General features: G+C 39.2%; 1 non-coding gene and 1 pseudogene across 1 annotated transcript; both read left to right on the top strand.

Annotated features, from left to right (window-relative positions):
• The first annotated feature begins 1,579 nt into the window (after window positions 1–1,579).
• On the top strand, window positions 1,580–1,654 carry Trnat-ugu. Its single transcript has one exon. It is a non-coding gene; the product is annotated as a tRNA-Thr (tRNA).
• An 8,751-nt stretch (window positions 1,655–10,405) lies between these two features.
• Window positions 10,406–10,582, top strand: LOC124799702 (annotated as a pseudogene).
• Window positions 10,583–17,334: the final 6,752 nt, after the last annotated feature.

The following is a 17,334-nucleotide window of genomic DNA, read 5'->3' as shown; positions in this document are numbered from 1 at the left end:
GTACTTGCATAGTTTAATTCACAAGTTTCAGGCATATTATAGTATTTGAGAGTTGTAGCATCGCGTTTTAGTACGTGTATAGTGTAAATTCGCATAGTCATCAGTCATATGTTTGTTTTGAATGGCTTATGAGATAAAAGAGAGGAAAAAAATTGTTAGGGGTGGATAGGGACTGCACCTGTTGTGTAGAGATTCAGAGGGAATTGGCCACTGTCCGTAAACAGCTGGAAGCTGTGTTGGCCGTGGTCGACAGGCTCCAGGCTGTTGCCCTGGGCTGCGGTGACATTGGGACACCTGAGGCGAGTGCTTTGGGGCCTCTGGAACCTGTAGCATTGCCTGGGATCTCTGATCCCACTGCGCCCTCGGATTAGGACGTCCCTGCCGGTCGACACTTGCCTGACGGTGATTGGCGAACTGTGGCGGAGTCGCGAATCCCTGGGCAGAAGGCGAAAGTTGGTGCTGGCCCCAAGGCTGTACCCTTATGCCTCCGTAACAGGTTTGAGTTGCTGCCCACTGCTGAAAGCACTTCTGAGCCAGCAAGGGCGGCCTCGCCTGTTGTGGCAGTGGCCGGTCTACCTGAGAGGTCCGGCAAGCGCCGAGGGTGGGATTACTTGTCATTGGGAGCTCCAATATTAGGCGGGTGATGGAGTCCCTTAGGGATATGGCAGCTTGGGATGGGAAGAGAGCCAATGTGAACTCTGTGTGCATACTGGAGGGAGTCATCCAAGATGTGGAAAGGGTCCTTCCAGATGCCATGAATGGTACAGGGTGCATCCAACTGCAGGTGGTGGCTCACGTCGGCACTGATGATGTTTGTTGCTATGTCTCAGAAGAGATTCTCTCTGGTTTCCGGCGGCTATCTGAGTGGACCTTTGGTGCAGAGCCGAGTGGAGGGTCTGAATCAGAGGCTCAGATGGTTCTGTGACTGTGTAGGCTGCAGATTCCTCGACTTGCGCCATAGGGTATTGGGGTTTTGGGTTCCGCTAAATAGGTCAGGTGTCCACCACACACAGGATGTGGCTACATAGGTAACAGGGGCTGTGTGGTGTTGACTGGGCGGTTTTTTAGGTTAGACAGTCCTGGGAAACTATGTATGATGGTAGTATCTGTTCCCAAAAGAACAGTTACCGTGGATGACCATGCAGCTTTGCTAGAAATGAAATGATAATTAAATGGACACCCTAGCTGCAAACAGGCGTTGATGTACTTCATTGGGGACATGTTGAGAATGTGTATCCCGACCGGGACTCGAACCCGGGATCTCCTGCTTACATGGCAGACACTCTATCCATCTGAGCCACCGCGGGCACGGAGGATAGTGCGTCTGCAGGGACTTATCCCTTGCACGCTCCCCGTGAGATCCACATTCCCAACGTGTCCACACCACTACATTCGTAGTGCGCCTAATAGATGTTTGCCCATCATACTCATTACTCGTGGCAGATTAATCTACCATCTGAGTATGATGGGCAAACATCTATTAGGCGCACTACGAATGTAGTGGTGTGGACACGTTGGGAATGTGGATCTCACGGGGAGCGTGCAAGGGATAAGTCCCTGCAGACGCACTATCCTCTGTGCCCGCGGTGGCTCAGATGGATAGAGTGTCTGCCATGTAAGCAGGAGATCCCGGGTTCGAGTCCCGGTCGGGGCACACATTTTCAACATGTCCACAATGAAGTACATCAACGCCTGTTTGCAGCTAGGGTGTCCATTTAATTATCATTTCAAGTCTTGGGAAAGATCAAAAAGGGCTCCTGTCTCAAAGGGTACAGGGCAAAGAAACGATGAGAATCGACCAGGCAGCAGTCGGTATTGTAGTTGTAAATTGTCGTAGCTGTGTTGGAAAAGTACCAGAGCTTCAAGCACTGATAGAAAGTACTGAAGCTGAAATCATTATAGGAACAGAGAGCTGGCTAAAGCCAGCTGAAATTTTTACAGAGGCACAAACCGTGTTCAGAAAGGATGGATTAAATAAAGTAGGTGGTGGTGTGTTTGTGTCTGTTGGTGGTAGTTTATCTTGTAGTGAAGTTGAAATAGATAGTTCCTGCGAATTGTTGATAGCAGTTTATCTTGTAGTGAAGTTGAAATAGATAGTTCCTACGGGTAGAGGTTATACTCAACAGCCATAGCAACATAATAATTGGCTCCTTTTTCCGCCCCCCCCCCCCCCCTCCCCCGACTCAGATGATATAATAGCTGAACGCTTCAAAGAAAACTTGAATCTCATTACAAATAATTACCCCACTCATACAGTTATAATTCGTGGAGACTTCAATCTACCCTCGATTTGTTGGCGAAAATACATGTTCAAAGTTGGTGGTAGACAGAAAACATCTTCCGAAATCGTACTAACTGCTTTTTCAGAGAATTACTTTGAACAGTTAGTTCATGAGCCCACACAAATTGTGAATGGTTGTGGAGAAACACTTGACCTCTTCGCCACAAATAATCCTGATCCAATAGAGAGCGTCATGACGGATACAGGGATTAGTGAACACAAGGCCATTGTAGCGAGGCTCAAAACCATATCAACCAAAAGCACTAAAAATAAACGCAAAATATATCTATTTAAAACAGTAGATAAAAAAATTCGCTTGATGCCTTCCTAAGAGAGGGTCTCCATTCCTTCCAAGCTAATTTTATAAGTGTAGAGCAGATATGGCTCAAATTCAAAGATACAGTATCGACAGCAATAGATCGATTCATACTGCATAAGTTAATAAGAGACGGGACTGATCCACCATGGTACACAAAACGTGTCAGAACACTGTTGCAGAAGCAATGAAATAAGCATGCCAAATTCAGAAGAACGCAATATCCCCAAGACTGACTAAGTTTCACGGAAGCTCGAAATTTAGTGCGAATGTCAATGCGAGATGCTTTTAATAGTTTCCACAACGAAATATTGTCTCAAAATATGGTAGAAAACCCAAAGAGATTCTGGTCGTATGTAAAGTACACCAGTGGTAAAAAACAGTCAATATCATCACTGCGTGGTAGCAATGGAAATGTTACTGATGATGGTGCCACTAAAATGGAGTTACTAAATACAGTTTTCCGTAATTCCTTCATGAAAGAAGTCGAAGTAAATATTCCAGAATTCAAAACCAGAACAGCTGTTAGCATGAGTGACATAAAAGTAGATACCTTAGGTGTTGCGAAACAACTCAAATCACTTAAGAAAGGCAAGTCTTCCAGTCCAGATGGTATACCGATCAGGTTCCTCTCAGAGTAAGAAGACACAATAGCACCTTTCTTAGCAATCATATACAACCGCTCAGTTGACAAAAGGTCCGTTCTTAAAAACTGGAAAGTAGCACAGGTCACACCAATATTCAAGAAAGGAAATTGGAGTAACCCATTGAATTACAGACCCATATCACTGACCTAAATTTGCAGTGGGATTTTGGAGCATATACTGTACTCGAACATTATGAATCACCTTGAAGAAAATGACTTATTGGTACATAACCAACACGGATTCAGAAAATATCGTTCTTGTGCAACACAGCTAGCTCTTTGTTCCCATGAAGTAATGAGTGTTGTCGACAAGGGATCTCAGATCGATTCCATATTCCTAGATTTCCAGAAGGCTTTTGATACCATTCCTCACAAGCGACTATTAATCAAATTGCGTGCATATGGAGTATCTTCTCAGTTGTGTGACTGGATTCATGATTTCCTCTCAGAGAGGTCACAGTTCGTAGTGATGGATGGTAAATCATCGAGTAGAACAGAAGTGATATCTGGTATTCCGCAAGGTAGTGTCATAGGCTCTCTACTGTTCCTGCTTTATATAAATGATCCAGGTGATAATCTGAGCCATCCTCCTTAGACTGTTTGCAGATGACACTGTAATTTACTGTCTAGTAAAATCACCAGACAATCAATTCCAATTACAAAATGATCTAGAGAGAACTTCTGTATGGTGCGAAGAGTGGCAATTAGCACTAAACAAAGAAAAGTGCAAGATCATCCACATGGGTACTAAAAGAAATCTGATAAATTTTGGGTATACGATAAATCGCAAAAATCTAAGGGCTGTCAATTCGTCTAAATACCTAGGAATTACAATTATGAGCAACTTGAATTGGAAAGACCACATAGATAATATTGAGGGGAAGGCGAAACAAAGACTGCACTTTGTTGGCAGAACACTTAGAAGATGCGACAAACCCACTAAAGAGATAGTCTACATTACACTTGTCCCTCCTCTGCTGGATTATTGCTGCGCGGTATGGGATCGTTACCAGGTAGGATTGACGGAGGACATCGAAAAAGTGCAGAGAAGGGCAGCTCATTTTGTATTATTGTGCAATAGGGGTGAGAGTGTCACTGATATGATACGTGAGTTGGGGTGGCAGTCACAGAAACAAAGGTGGTTTTCTTTGCAGCAAGATCTATTTCTGAAATTTCAGTCACCAACTTTCTCTTCCGAATGTATAAATATTTTGTTGACACACACCTACGTAGGGAGAAATGAACATCATAATAAAATAAGAGAAATCAGAGCTCAAACAGAAAGATTTAGGTGTTCCTTTTTCCCACAAGCCATTCGAGAGAGAAATGGTAGAGAAGTAGTATGAAAATGGTTCGATGAACCCTCTGCCAGGCACTTAAGTGGGAATTGCAGAGTAGCCATGTAGATGTAGATGTAGATGTAATCGAAATCTTTTGCATTTTGATAAATAATTTTATTTTGGTGTGAAGATCATATTTTTAACATATCGAACATTTCTTTCTATGTGGAACCTGGTCCATCTCTTTTGCCACATTAAGTGTTTACATCTCATATTTGGGGCATTACAAAATTATTCTTGCAAATTATGAAAATATGTAGTTTTAGTGATTCAACACAGTAAATATCTCATCAAAATGCCTTCTTCTCTCCTAAAACAGTGATCTGTCAAGTTTGCTTTGGTACATAGTGTCATTTAGGCCTAAGGCAAACTGTCAATTGTCTGCTTACCATGTTATTTTAGTAGATCATATGTATTTGGTGCAGTTATATAACAATTAGGGTGTGAAAATATCATTGTGGCATTTACTTCGAGAGTCCACAATCATGTTTTCAGGTGTCAAGTGTAGATCATCCATTAACTGCACAGTTCCTGTATCTGAAAGTTGTGAACAGCATTTCAGGTTGTCTGTTTGTTTGTGCCAACTAACACTGCAGCATTGTATTTAAGTCAACATGTGTTTAGTACAGTTATGGGCTTGGTCAGGTTCATTTTGGTACATGGCATCATTTAGAGCCAAGACAAATATCAACCGCTGCTCAGTCCATAATTCAATCAACACTAGTGTCATGTGTAGTTTGACAAATAAACAGATGTTTTAGACATGCAAATATTGTAAGTTACACCAATATTGTCAATTTCTTCACATATTTGTGATAAATAATCAAATATTTTTTAACATAGCTCAAATTTCAGGTTGTTTGGTTACATCTGAACATGGTGCAAAATCCAAATTGTTAAGATATTTTTGGACATAGTGCAAAATTGCATATTTTTGAACATGTTGCAAAATTGTAGTATTCTGATACCTTTGAGCATGGTCCAAAAAATTGAGTTAACAGATTTTTTTTAACCTTGTGTCAAAATTCAAATTGTTTGGATACTTCTGGAGGTGGCATAAAATTCAGATAATTTGATTACTTTTGAACATAATGCTATTTAATGCATTTTAGGTGAAGCTTACATATTTTGATAAATAATACTGTGTGTTCTCATACTTTTTAACATTGTGCAAACTACTGATTGGATAGTTTTTTGCGTGGCCAAAATGTTGGGTATGGAGCTAAATTGTGATCAGCTGCTTCATTTTAATGTCCAGTAAATTATTGCACTGTGGTTGTCTGTTTTATAGAGGTATGGCTTGATGGCTTCATAGGAATGGGCACAACTTGTACACTTTGATGATGATGTCAGAGATGAAGGGGGGGGGGGGGGGGGTGGCATAGCTTTAGGGTCTCACTTATTTATGTTTGCTCTGGAGTAAGTGTGTTGGGTTCACCATAACTATTCTACTCATGGTGATGCTATACTGTTTTGTTCACTCACAATGTCCTCACCAACTGAACAAACTATGGATAAGTACATCCATACACAGATAGTTCGTCCACAATGCTCTAAACAAGTGATCTCTTGTTCTGGGCCGGATGAACTCGAGTGATTTCAGGCCAGTGTTTAGTGTCCAATCACTGCCAGCATTAGTGATCTAGCAATACAGTATCTGTCTGTGCTGGGGCATGTCAAACCAGTCAGTGGATTTGTAGCCCAGCAGTGGGTTTTATGTGTCTGAAAAGTTCAGTCCTGTTTTATTTTACTACACATTTATTGTATATAAATTGTAATTAAACATTGAGGGTAAAGTAATGTGATATATGCAGTCAGAACATAAATGTTACAATAGTCTTAGTCTGCGTGCATATAAATTTGTATGATGCACCTAACATTCTCATCTGAAAATTATAAGCTAGGCTTCATGGAAAAAGAATAAATACGTAAATAAGTTGAAGAAGGCAATAATGGAAGACAGTGAGTTATGAGAGAATGGCTTTTCTGCAGTCTTTATGAGTATTTGTTCCATGGTACAGCAACGATCAGAATACTGTCGAAGGGAGAATGTCTCAGAAGAGAAGGGATCTATGCTCCATAACTGAATGCCTTGCTTTGCTCTTTCCCAGCAATTTCTTACAGAAACATATATACTGAAACATCTGTAAATTAAACTTGCTTTTCTTACATTCACACTTTTTAAAAAGTGTTTTATGAACATGTCAGGGGTTGGCCCACTTGCATGATGTACAGTGCACTTGCAGTTATCCGTGAATAGAACCTTGGCTGCCCCCCTCCCTCATTTTTCCTCTGATGTCAGAATTGAATACATGTACCAGGATAATGGTTTGGGGGGGTACTGGTTCTATCCTGTGTTCTTGTCTTGTGTTCTTATGTATTTATTGGAATCTGAATGACAATCAGTGGGGGTGGGAGGTTATTGAATTGAAGCACATTCATAAACTACATTTAATCAGGACAGTGCACACAGTTGCCAGTTCAAGGGGAACCAAATGTGTTATAAAAGTCAGTAAATTACTCAACAGACAGTATTTTTCAGTACAGGTATTTCATTCATTCCATGCAAGTGTCGATTCATGACGTCTTCATCCAGGCATGAGTTGATTGTAGTATGCATCTGTTTTAGCAAACTAATAATTTCTCTCAGGCGATAAAATTTTATTGATTACAAAATACAGGTTTTTGAAGTTTATTCATAATTGAAATGTTTAATTAGTAATTGCATGCCAAAATTTATTTGTTTAATATAATGGTGTTTTGAATTTTGTATGCATAAAAAAAGTGAATTTATGTACAGCTTTTACTCTGAGATAAGTTATCACTTAGAGTGCTAAAAGTGCACATGTACAGTTTGCTAACCTAGGTGGTGAATTTTATTTTGTGACCTAATGGAGAGTAAATCCAGTTTCATTTTAAACTTTATGTGAGATAGACACATAATGTTATTACAAAACAGTCGTTTAGCCCATTAAGGAAAACTGAAAACTGTGCACTCGATTTGAAATACATTACACGCCAGAGCGTGATCGAGCTGTCCAGTAAATCGAGTACAATAGTTGCAAATGTGTTTGGACTTAATGCACGAACTTGGAAATTAATTTTGAGACAAGTGCTGATTTTGACAAAAAATGAACCGAAAGTTTATACAAAATATCAATGTCCAGTTTTAATTGAGACGTGTATCACCTTGTTGATTATGTTGCCTAGCAACACTGTAAAGCAGCTTAATTAATTCATTAGAACGATTTGTGACGTAGTAAGGCCCGTTACACACATAAAATGTTACACGAAGTTTGCTGACTGCATGAGAGTGTTTTTTTATTTCCATAAATGCCAATAAACTGGCAGTTTCAAAAGTTAAATAATTAACTGTTGTGTAACTTCATTGATTGTCCTACACCACTACAGAACTTATTGTATCGTGTCTCTTCACAAGAGATCTCAATAAACTGGGATAAACAAGAAGAAGAAAAAGATTAAAGAAGAGGCATTGGTATAGCTCTGAGTACCTATACCTTCAGAATGGGTGATGCAGTCAAAATCAAGAAGGTCTGTGAATGAGGATGGGACTGAAACCAAGGAAGAGAAGCCAAAATTTGCCTATCTGCTTTATCCTGGTCCAGTATCCAGAAACATTGGTGGCTTTCTATGGAAACATGGCATCCAGTGTAGTTTGCTCTCTTCAGCTATGATAATGTAATGTTAAAGACAATCTAGGTCTACAAAATCCAAGTGTGATCTTTATAATGTTAAGAACAATCTAGTTCTCTGAAACTGGATGTTTATCACATTCCATATGAATGTGGCATATCTTACATTGGGCAGAGTATCAGAACACTTGAGGAGAGGTGCAAGAAACATTGACCCCACAACTGACTACAATAACCAAGCAAGTCAGCTGTTACTGAGGATGGCCTTGAATATAAACATGAAATGAAATATGTTGAGACCAGTATCATGGTGAAAATGCCAAGTTTCTGGGACAGCATAATTAAGGAGTCTACCAAAATAAAGATGTCAGGAGATCTAATAAACAGGTATGGAGGTTTCAATTTACGTAACATGAGAGGACCAGCACTCATTTTATTAAAATGTCACCAGTACTAGAATAAGGGCGATACAGTTGCAGTTTTAATTTATTCAAAATGGTGGACCCACCCCCACCCCTGCCACTTTCCCCCTGCCACTTACTGTAGATATAGTAATGTTGCATTGATCATCACTGGAAGATGTCATGGGTTTTCCCCATTGCCTCCCCCTACACTCTCTCCCTTCCCCACCTCCCCCTCCCCCTGAAACTCTCAGAAAAAAACTGGTGGAAAAAATTGTTCAGTCTGTGCTGAGCTGTTGGACTGGAAGGATCTTGTTATTTTTTCTTTATTTTGGGTGTTATCCTGCTGGAAATGGCGGGAAAAACCCAGTCTGCACTGAGCAGTTGGTGCGGAAGAACAAAGGATAGTTTCTTCATTATTTTGGGGTGTTATCCTGTTGGAAAATTCCTAAAAAATTTTCTTGTGCCTGCGTTCACCTTGACATGTAGAGAGCAACTGGCCTAGTTTCACGTCACCACCACCAGAGGGCACTGGGAAAAACAGCCTCCCTTCCCCCACCTAGAAATTGGTGGGAATGCACTGTTCTTTTGTTGGTGTTTCAGGTGGTTGGGAACATTTACGTTCCCTAGGTGTCCACCAGTCCTTCCTGGAAGGATGCAATGTCTTTGTTCTGCATGGTACAGGTTTCTATAAGCCAGAAGGTAACACTCATTTCATTTTGGGACATATGTGTGGTGGCCTTTGAGAGAGACTGGAAGCACTTCGTTCTTTGCCATAGTTTCAGGTAGTTGGCAGCATTTGAATGTGCAAGTGTCCCATCACTGTTGAATGAAGAAAGGATGTTTTCGCTATTAATATAGCACTAGAAAGTTGCTCCAGCCGGTCTAGACAATAGCCCTATGTGGAAAGGATGGGTGGCAATAATAATATGACAGCAAACTATCATTGAAGTGCAGGGGAGTAGCCTCCTGCAATCTACAAGTAAATAGCTGCTGGGAGGGACTATAAATCCATGCTCCCTATGCACAGAAGTCATGTAGTAACAGCACTGGGGAATGAAACACACTTATACCTATTTACAAGTTGCAGGTCATGTCCTGACTATCAGAAATGTGGGAAATACATCGTGTGATAGTTTTTACAAGTGTAGTGCTCATTATCTTACTTGAGCATCGCCTCTCAAGATGAAAAATCTGGCTTGTCGCCTTCAGTCTAGTCCAGTGCCATCTACTGAGTGTATTTTGTACCTGAAAAGGTGGCCAACTGGAACCCTTCTTTGTAACTGCTGGTCACAACAGGGTAGGTCACAGCTTTTAGTCGGCCAAGTCCTTGTTATCTGACGTGTTCCACATCATTACGAAATGTCGTATTTATGATCTATGGAACAAGTACTAGCCTAATCTAATCTAATCTAATCTTGTGACCAAGGTTGAAGCTGGCAGCAGAGTGGCATCGCTAACTCCTAACATACTGCCATACAAACAGGTGTGGCTTGGATGTAAGGTTCTAACTGCAATTCCTCACAAAACTTACATTCTTCAGTTTAAAATATCTATTTTACATAATCCAAGATGGGGACATTGTTGTCCATACACCTCAAAATTTTCACATGAAGCGTAGTTTCCTCCCTTTTATGCACATTATTTTTGGGGACAGAGGAAATTGGAGTGTACACACATTTCCACAATGCTAAAATATCATTACATGTTGACTCCCAGTGTGAATATCCTGTAAACAGTATGGCATAGGTTATATTTCCTTTAAGTATTCTCTCGTCCAGGAAAAAAAATCTGTTCTTATCAGCTTAATATCTGTTACATTCTGCATCACAGGACTAGAATATTAAACTCATTTTTGGCTCATGGCAGAGTGCTAAAAGCATGCTTTACCTCACTTTCAAACTCTCGTAAAGTAGTCAAATACATTTTGCATAAAGATCATGAAAATAAGACATGAGAAATTAGTGCTCACGTGGAGGTATATAGATATGCTTTTTCTCCCTCACTTTATTTGTAAATGGAATAGGAAAGTAAATATTTTTTTTTAGTGATACAGGGTACACTCCACCATTTACCATATGATGACATGTGAAGTAAGCATACAGATGTAGATGTAAATTTAGTCTTCCTATCAAGAAATCAGTCCATCCATTTAGAGGCACACAAAACTCACAGAAGAATGTTGTGTCTTATTTATTGAGAAAACAAAAGATGGAATATCTGCTGATTGTCTCTCAATAAAACCTGTTTATGGGTTTATAGTTCTATTAATGTGCAATATATTTAGTTAAATTCAGATCAAGTACTAGCCCTACCATAGGTCTTCCCACTTGATTGCAGACAACTCCATACCTGCGAGCATCTTACATAGAAAACAAATATACCACAAGCTGCTGTACAATGCATGGTGGAGGATTCATTGCACCAGTATTATCGATTACGTTATATATCGGTACTTTAATAGGAGGAATTCTATTCACTCTACAGACATAGTATAACATTCCCATAGTCAGGATCATGGTGTACATTACACACATATTGATATAGGTGCAGTGGGAATATTAAAAAATCAATCTAAAGCAGAAATGGTTGATGTTGAAATGGACCATTAGTTTGCACTGTTGCACTGGCCTTCTGCAGTTGACTATTATCTTATGGATTCAGATACTCAGAATGGATATGTGCAACTACATAATGTTCGGGAGAAGCATTTACGTCTTCCTCTTCTAAAAATAACCTGGTTTTCACACTTTGAATACTAACTATGGAAACGGGAGTTTGATACTGCTAATGCTAGCAATATGGGAGTACATTTCAAAAATCAGTGAGCGTTGTATGTGGCATGGACTGTAGTTTTAATGGAACATTTGTTAATTGTGGAAGAGACTATCACACATGGCATTATTGTACTTAAATAGTCCTGACAGTCTTTTGGGACCTATGTTACATGCATTCCATTTCACTGCACCGCTGGATTACTGAGTGTTTTTTCTTCCTAAGCAAATTACAGCACACACAGTATTGCTGAAGTAGCATTGACTTATGTTTGGAGACTATGTGACAGTATTTTACAAATAATTGTTTTTCAATGCTTTGAATTCTACATTTATTGCGTCCAAAATGTGTTGGTGTAAATATACCACCTTGCATTGAACTTTCATTGATCTTACAAAGATTGGGTGAATGAAACCACAAACAGCACATCTACATCTCAATGCTCCCATAATTTAAGCAAGATAATACCAAAGATCTACTCTCATTCCACTACCACACATACCAATTCCTGCAGGCCACATATGTACATGACACTTTGATGCTTTAGGAATATTCTCTGCAGTGATCTTGCACTTTTAACACCAAGCATGGTAAGTAATGATTTACTCACACTGCTACCAATGGAGATAGGAATGCCAAGACAGAAGGTGTTGCACTTAACCATCAACTGCTATTTGATATATGTGTCAGTTTGCCACACATACTTCACCCACCCTACTTGAACAAGTCTCACCTTTGTACCTCACCACATATTCTCAACTTCCACTATAACTCTGAAGTTGTTGTCAGGTGCTATACTGACATTAACATACATGGATCCATCCGTGGTTAAATGATACATGATGGTAAACAGAAACATTGAATTGGCAGCTCAACACTACATATTCAATGTCCAACAATCATGGGAGCCCACATCAGTTTGTGTTATGTGACTGATCCACAAAGCAAAAGCATGATGTGGATACTGCTAGAATCATGTAGGTTGGCATACTCCATTCGAATATACAACAGAAAAAAATTTCTGGAAAAGATGACCCGTTTCTCCTGGAAACATAAGGGTGGATTAGGGTATGTATGGAAGTATATAGACAACCATTTGTTTTACTCAATCAGCATGTGAGATGGTGTTGGAAGGGTAATCGATAATACTGGTTCTATGAATCCTCCACCATGCATTGTACAGTAGCTCAGTAGCTTGTAGCATGTTTGTTTTATATGTAAGATGTTTGCAGGTGATGGAGTTGTCTGCAAGCAAATGGGAAGACCTATGGTGGGGCCAGTACTTGATCTTAATAACTAAATATATTGCACATTAATACAACTATAAATCCCATAAACAGTAATTGGAAGTGTTAACTGCAGTAAGATGCCTGGCCATAACCAGTAAGGCTCAAATTCATGGGTTTTTAAGGGGGTGTAATCCACCCAATAAGAAGTGACAATGTAGGAGGCAAGTGGCCTCCATTCCCATTGACTGTCACTTAGAGACTGTGGTGCTACAATTTGGATCAAGGTATAAGAGGCACTAAGATAACTGCTGTCACTGGAGGAAACATCGACATTGATTTGGTATGGCTTGTACTTGTTCGTTAATTGTTTCTTGATGTCCGATAGTCAGATAAGCGAGTAGGTATTCAGTTTGCTTCTAAATAAATAATTACACTATGCAGTACCTATCATGTGCACATACTCTGTTCTGGATGGAATGCTGTATCATGGTCGGTCCAGTCCCAAAGAGCGCATGGATTAAACCCTGAATCTTCCCCTGCTCTTGCAGTAACTCTGAGTTGTGCCTGGCTGTGCAAAGCTGTTGCACCAATGTAAATGGTTCAGTGAGTAGTTTGTGTGTTGGAAGCTCTATGATAGTGTTAGAATTGTATTAAGGAGGTATCTCCCAACTGAAAAACTGGTGATGTATTTCGCATGAACCACTATGCTATCAATGATAAGTGATACCATCACATATCTAGCATCATTCAAATATGATAAAGGAGATTAGGGCACATACAGGGACATATTTATATACAAGCATTTAATATTGATTTTCTTTGTTCAGTCTTCTTATAGGAAAAGTGCAGCAGCATGCCTTTCTTGGCGTTTAAAATCTGTATCTGGCATCGGGATCATGAGGAAATTAGTGAATATACAGTGACAGAGAGACATTTGTTTTTACTCAATCATTAGACATGTGAGTGGAAAAGGTACAAGGAAATCGAAAATACTGCTATGACATAGTCCACACAAGGTAGTACCTTGCGGAATATGTATTTAGATTTAGGCTTCTGTGTGTAGCAGTATTAGGGCAAGTCAAGTGAAGTTAGCACCCCTTTTCGAGAAATATACATTTTTTTCGTAGTTCTTGATAGATGTGCCATAGTTCTAGACTTTTTTGTACAAAATTTCAATAGTTCTGCAGGATTTAGCGAAGAAAACAACAATACTCGAAAAAATTTTGGTATGGAAACCATTCTTTTTCAGTTTTCGCAAAAAGTAAATTCGCACAACAGTTCTGAGGACAGTTCTGAACAGAACCCACAAGAGCTTTATCGGAAATCCCAATAACATTTTTTTGTGGCGATAATAGTTTATGAGATAAATTGCTTTAATGTGGGACACACTTTCTCTACATATTCGTACAACAGTTCTGATGACAGTTCTGGACACCACGTGAAGAGTTCTATCGAAAATCCTAGTAGCATTTTTTTGTACAGGTAATAGTTTATGAGGTAATTACCACTTAATTAGGAACCCCATAAAGCTCCTACCCCTTTTCTTCAGAAATATATTTTTTTCAGCGTTCTTGATAGATATGTCATGGTTCTACAGTTCTTTAACAAAATTTGAATAGCTCTGCTGAATTTAGCGAAAAAAAACAACAATACTCGAAAAAATTTTCGTATCGAAACCATTCTTTGTCAATTTTCGCAAATAGTAAATTCGTACAACAGTTGTGAGGGCAGTTCTGAACAGAACACCAAGAGTTCTATCGAAAATCCTAATAACATCTTTATGTGGCGATGATAGCTTATACGATAATTGCTTTAATGTTAGACCCAATTCCTCCACAGAAAAGATAAATTCGTACAACAGTTTTGATGAACAGTTCCGGATAACACCCCAAGACTTCTATCGATAATCGTAATAACATTGTTTTGTGGTGATCATAGTTTGCATGATAACTGATTAATTGTGGGACTTACTTTCTCTACAAGAAAAAAAGAAATTCGTACAACAGTTCTAATGACAGCTCTGGATAGCATTGTAAGAGTAGTATCGAAAATGCTAGAAATATATTTTGTGCAGGTAATTGTTTACGAAGTAACTGCATTTAATAAGGAATGCTTGTGAGCATTTCCCGTGAAGTTTGCACCCCTTTTACGAGAAACATATATTTTTTTTCATAGTTCTAGAGTTCCCTGCTCAAAACACGAATAGTTCTATAGAATTTCAGGAAGTACACAATAACTCGGCAAAATTTTGGTATAGTAAAGAATTATTTGTCAGTTTGTAAAAAAATAAATTTGTATAACAGTTCTGTTGGTAGTTCTAGATAGCACCCGAAGAGTTGTATGGAAAATGTTAAGAACATTTTTGTGGCGATAATAGTTTATGCGATAATTGTTTTAATCTGATACTCACTTCCTCTACGAAAACAAAATTCCTAGAACAGTTGTGATGACAGTTGTGAATAGCACCCACAGAGTTCTACCGAAAACTATAATAACATTTTTTGGGTGACGATAACATTATATGAGATAATTACTTTAATGTGGGACTCACTATTGTTATTAAAAGTAATAAATTCTTACAAAAGTTCTGATGGCATTTCTTAATAGGACCCTAAGAGTTCTACTGTTATAACATTTTTTGTGGGGATAACAATTAATGAGATAATATCATTTACGAGAGACTCACTTGGTCTACATTATAATAAATTGGCCCAACCTTTTTGTTGGCAGTTCTGGAAAGAGTTCTTTTAAGAACCCTCATAACATTTTTATGGTGCCAATGGTTTATGAAATAGATGCGTGTTCACTCTGCAGTGGGTGTCCGCCGATGTGAAACTTGCTGGCAGATAAAAACTGTGTGCCGGATCCGGTCTTTAACCCCAGGCTGTGACGAAGTAATATCTTCACAAAATCCTTGCTTCCAGGAGTGCCACTTTTGCAATTTTTGTCGGACAACTTGTGTTAAGTTTGAAAGGCAAGCCGGAAGTTCATCTGTGAGGACGGATCGTGAATTCTCACTTTTATTTTGGAATTATGTGAGACATAAACAGCGTTACAATGCGCAGTGCAGTACACAAGAAGCTCTTTTATTCGGACTAGATAGGACCGGATGTAATCCGGATTACCGAAAGTCCGGATAATGCGAAAATATTCTACTAAATACGAAAAGTCTAAATGTTCAGCAATGGACAAATGCCGGTACAGCTTCTTAACACTGACTGTAGTAACTGTAGGTGGAAGCGTGGGATGTGCACGCTTAGATGATTCAAAGAGAGAAGGCTCGTCAGTGCAAAACAAACAAATGGCTGAGAAAACGGATACACTCACACGCGCGACTAACGAGATGGTGTTACACCTGTCGAGGAGCGCACTAGAGGTCCATTGAGCTGTGGTGGGAGAACTGTTGGCATGGTTACACTGAAACACCCGCCTTACAGTCCTGACCTGGCTCCATGTGACTGTCATCTCTTTGGGAAACTGGAACATTCTCTTCGTGGAACAAGGTTTGAAGATGATGACTCCGTTGTGCACACTGCCAAGCAGTGGCTCCAACAGGTTGGTCCAGAATTTTACCATGTGGGTATTCAGGCTCTGGTTCCAAGATGGCGTAAGGCAGTTGAGAGGGGTGGAAACTATGTGGAGAAATGAAAATATTGTTCCTAAAGGATGTATCTACACACTAAAACTTTCAAACATGTAGAATAAAAGATGGATTTTAAAAAAATAGTGTGCATTTCTGTAGAGTAACCCTTGTACTTCATGGACCCCAATACACAGTTATATTAATTTACAATACTTGAGGAACAATGTCATTCACACACTCTGACCTCCTTCATCACTCGGTGCAAGACTAAATTACCGGCCTAGTGATAAGCAGCCTATGTACTCCACTGACTACATATTTTCGGGTTATAAGAAAAAAAGAGAAAATGACCAAGGTACACAAAATATGAATCTGGATAAGCTAGAAATCCGGATTAGTGAGGGCCAAATAAATGAGGTTCTTGTTTACAAATTTCAAACTCTTTATTAACGTTAATAATGTATCCTCTCAACATAATAACACCTCTATCAGTTATGTACTGAATTAGTATTTTAACATACTTGTTAGTTCGTTTGTACAATATATTCATTTAAATATACTTATATTTGTATACATTGTAAAGACTTTTGACTCTCGCTGTAGTGTAACTCATCAAACTTACACACTTCCTTTCTAACTAGAATGTTTGCAACAATATTAACGATAGCAGTTTCAAATTTACTCGTTACACTCAGCACGTTTGTTTTTTTGTATCCTGGAGTCCGTGATGTTGCCGCCTAACTTTCATCCATGAGGGTCCTAGGCATATTTTTAGCTGTTAGTGGGTCCTGAATGTTGCCAGAGCTCAAAAAATTACTGTTTTACGTAATAAAATTCTTCTGGTTTTTCCTTATTCTAAAAATATACACTCTGTGTACAGTACGTCGTCATTCTCGTGCTTAAATGTTATTTTGTTTAATTTGGACGCCGCAATTTCCATAGAAACTCGTTTACGTAATATCTTTGAAGAACCTGTCGACTGTCGTATGTGCAGGAAAAATGTTTACATGGCATAAAACAAAATCAGAATGCGTTTCAACAGATGCATTTGGGAACGCTTGCCGAAATCTATTTTTGTTGCCGTTTCAGCTTTTCACATTGGTGGGATGG

The sequence above is a fragment of the Schistocerca piceifrons genome, chromosome 5 (assembly GCF_021461385.2).
Source record: "Schistocerca piceifrons isolate TAMUIC-IGC-003096 chromosome 5, iqSchPice1.1, whole genome shotgun sequence".
NCBI classification, from domain to species: domain Eukaryota; kingdom Metazoa; phylum Arthropoda; class Insecta; order Orthoptera; family Acrididae; genus Schistocerca; species Schistocerca piceifrons.
This window is presented reverse-complemented; position numbering and strand designations above follow the sequence as displayed.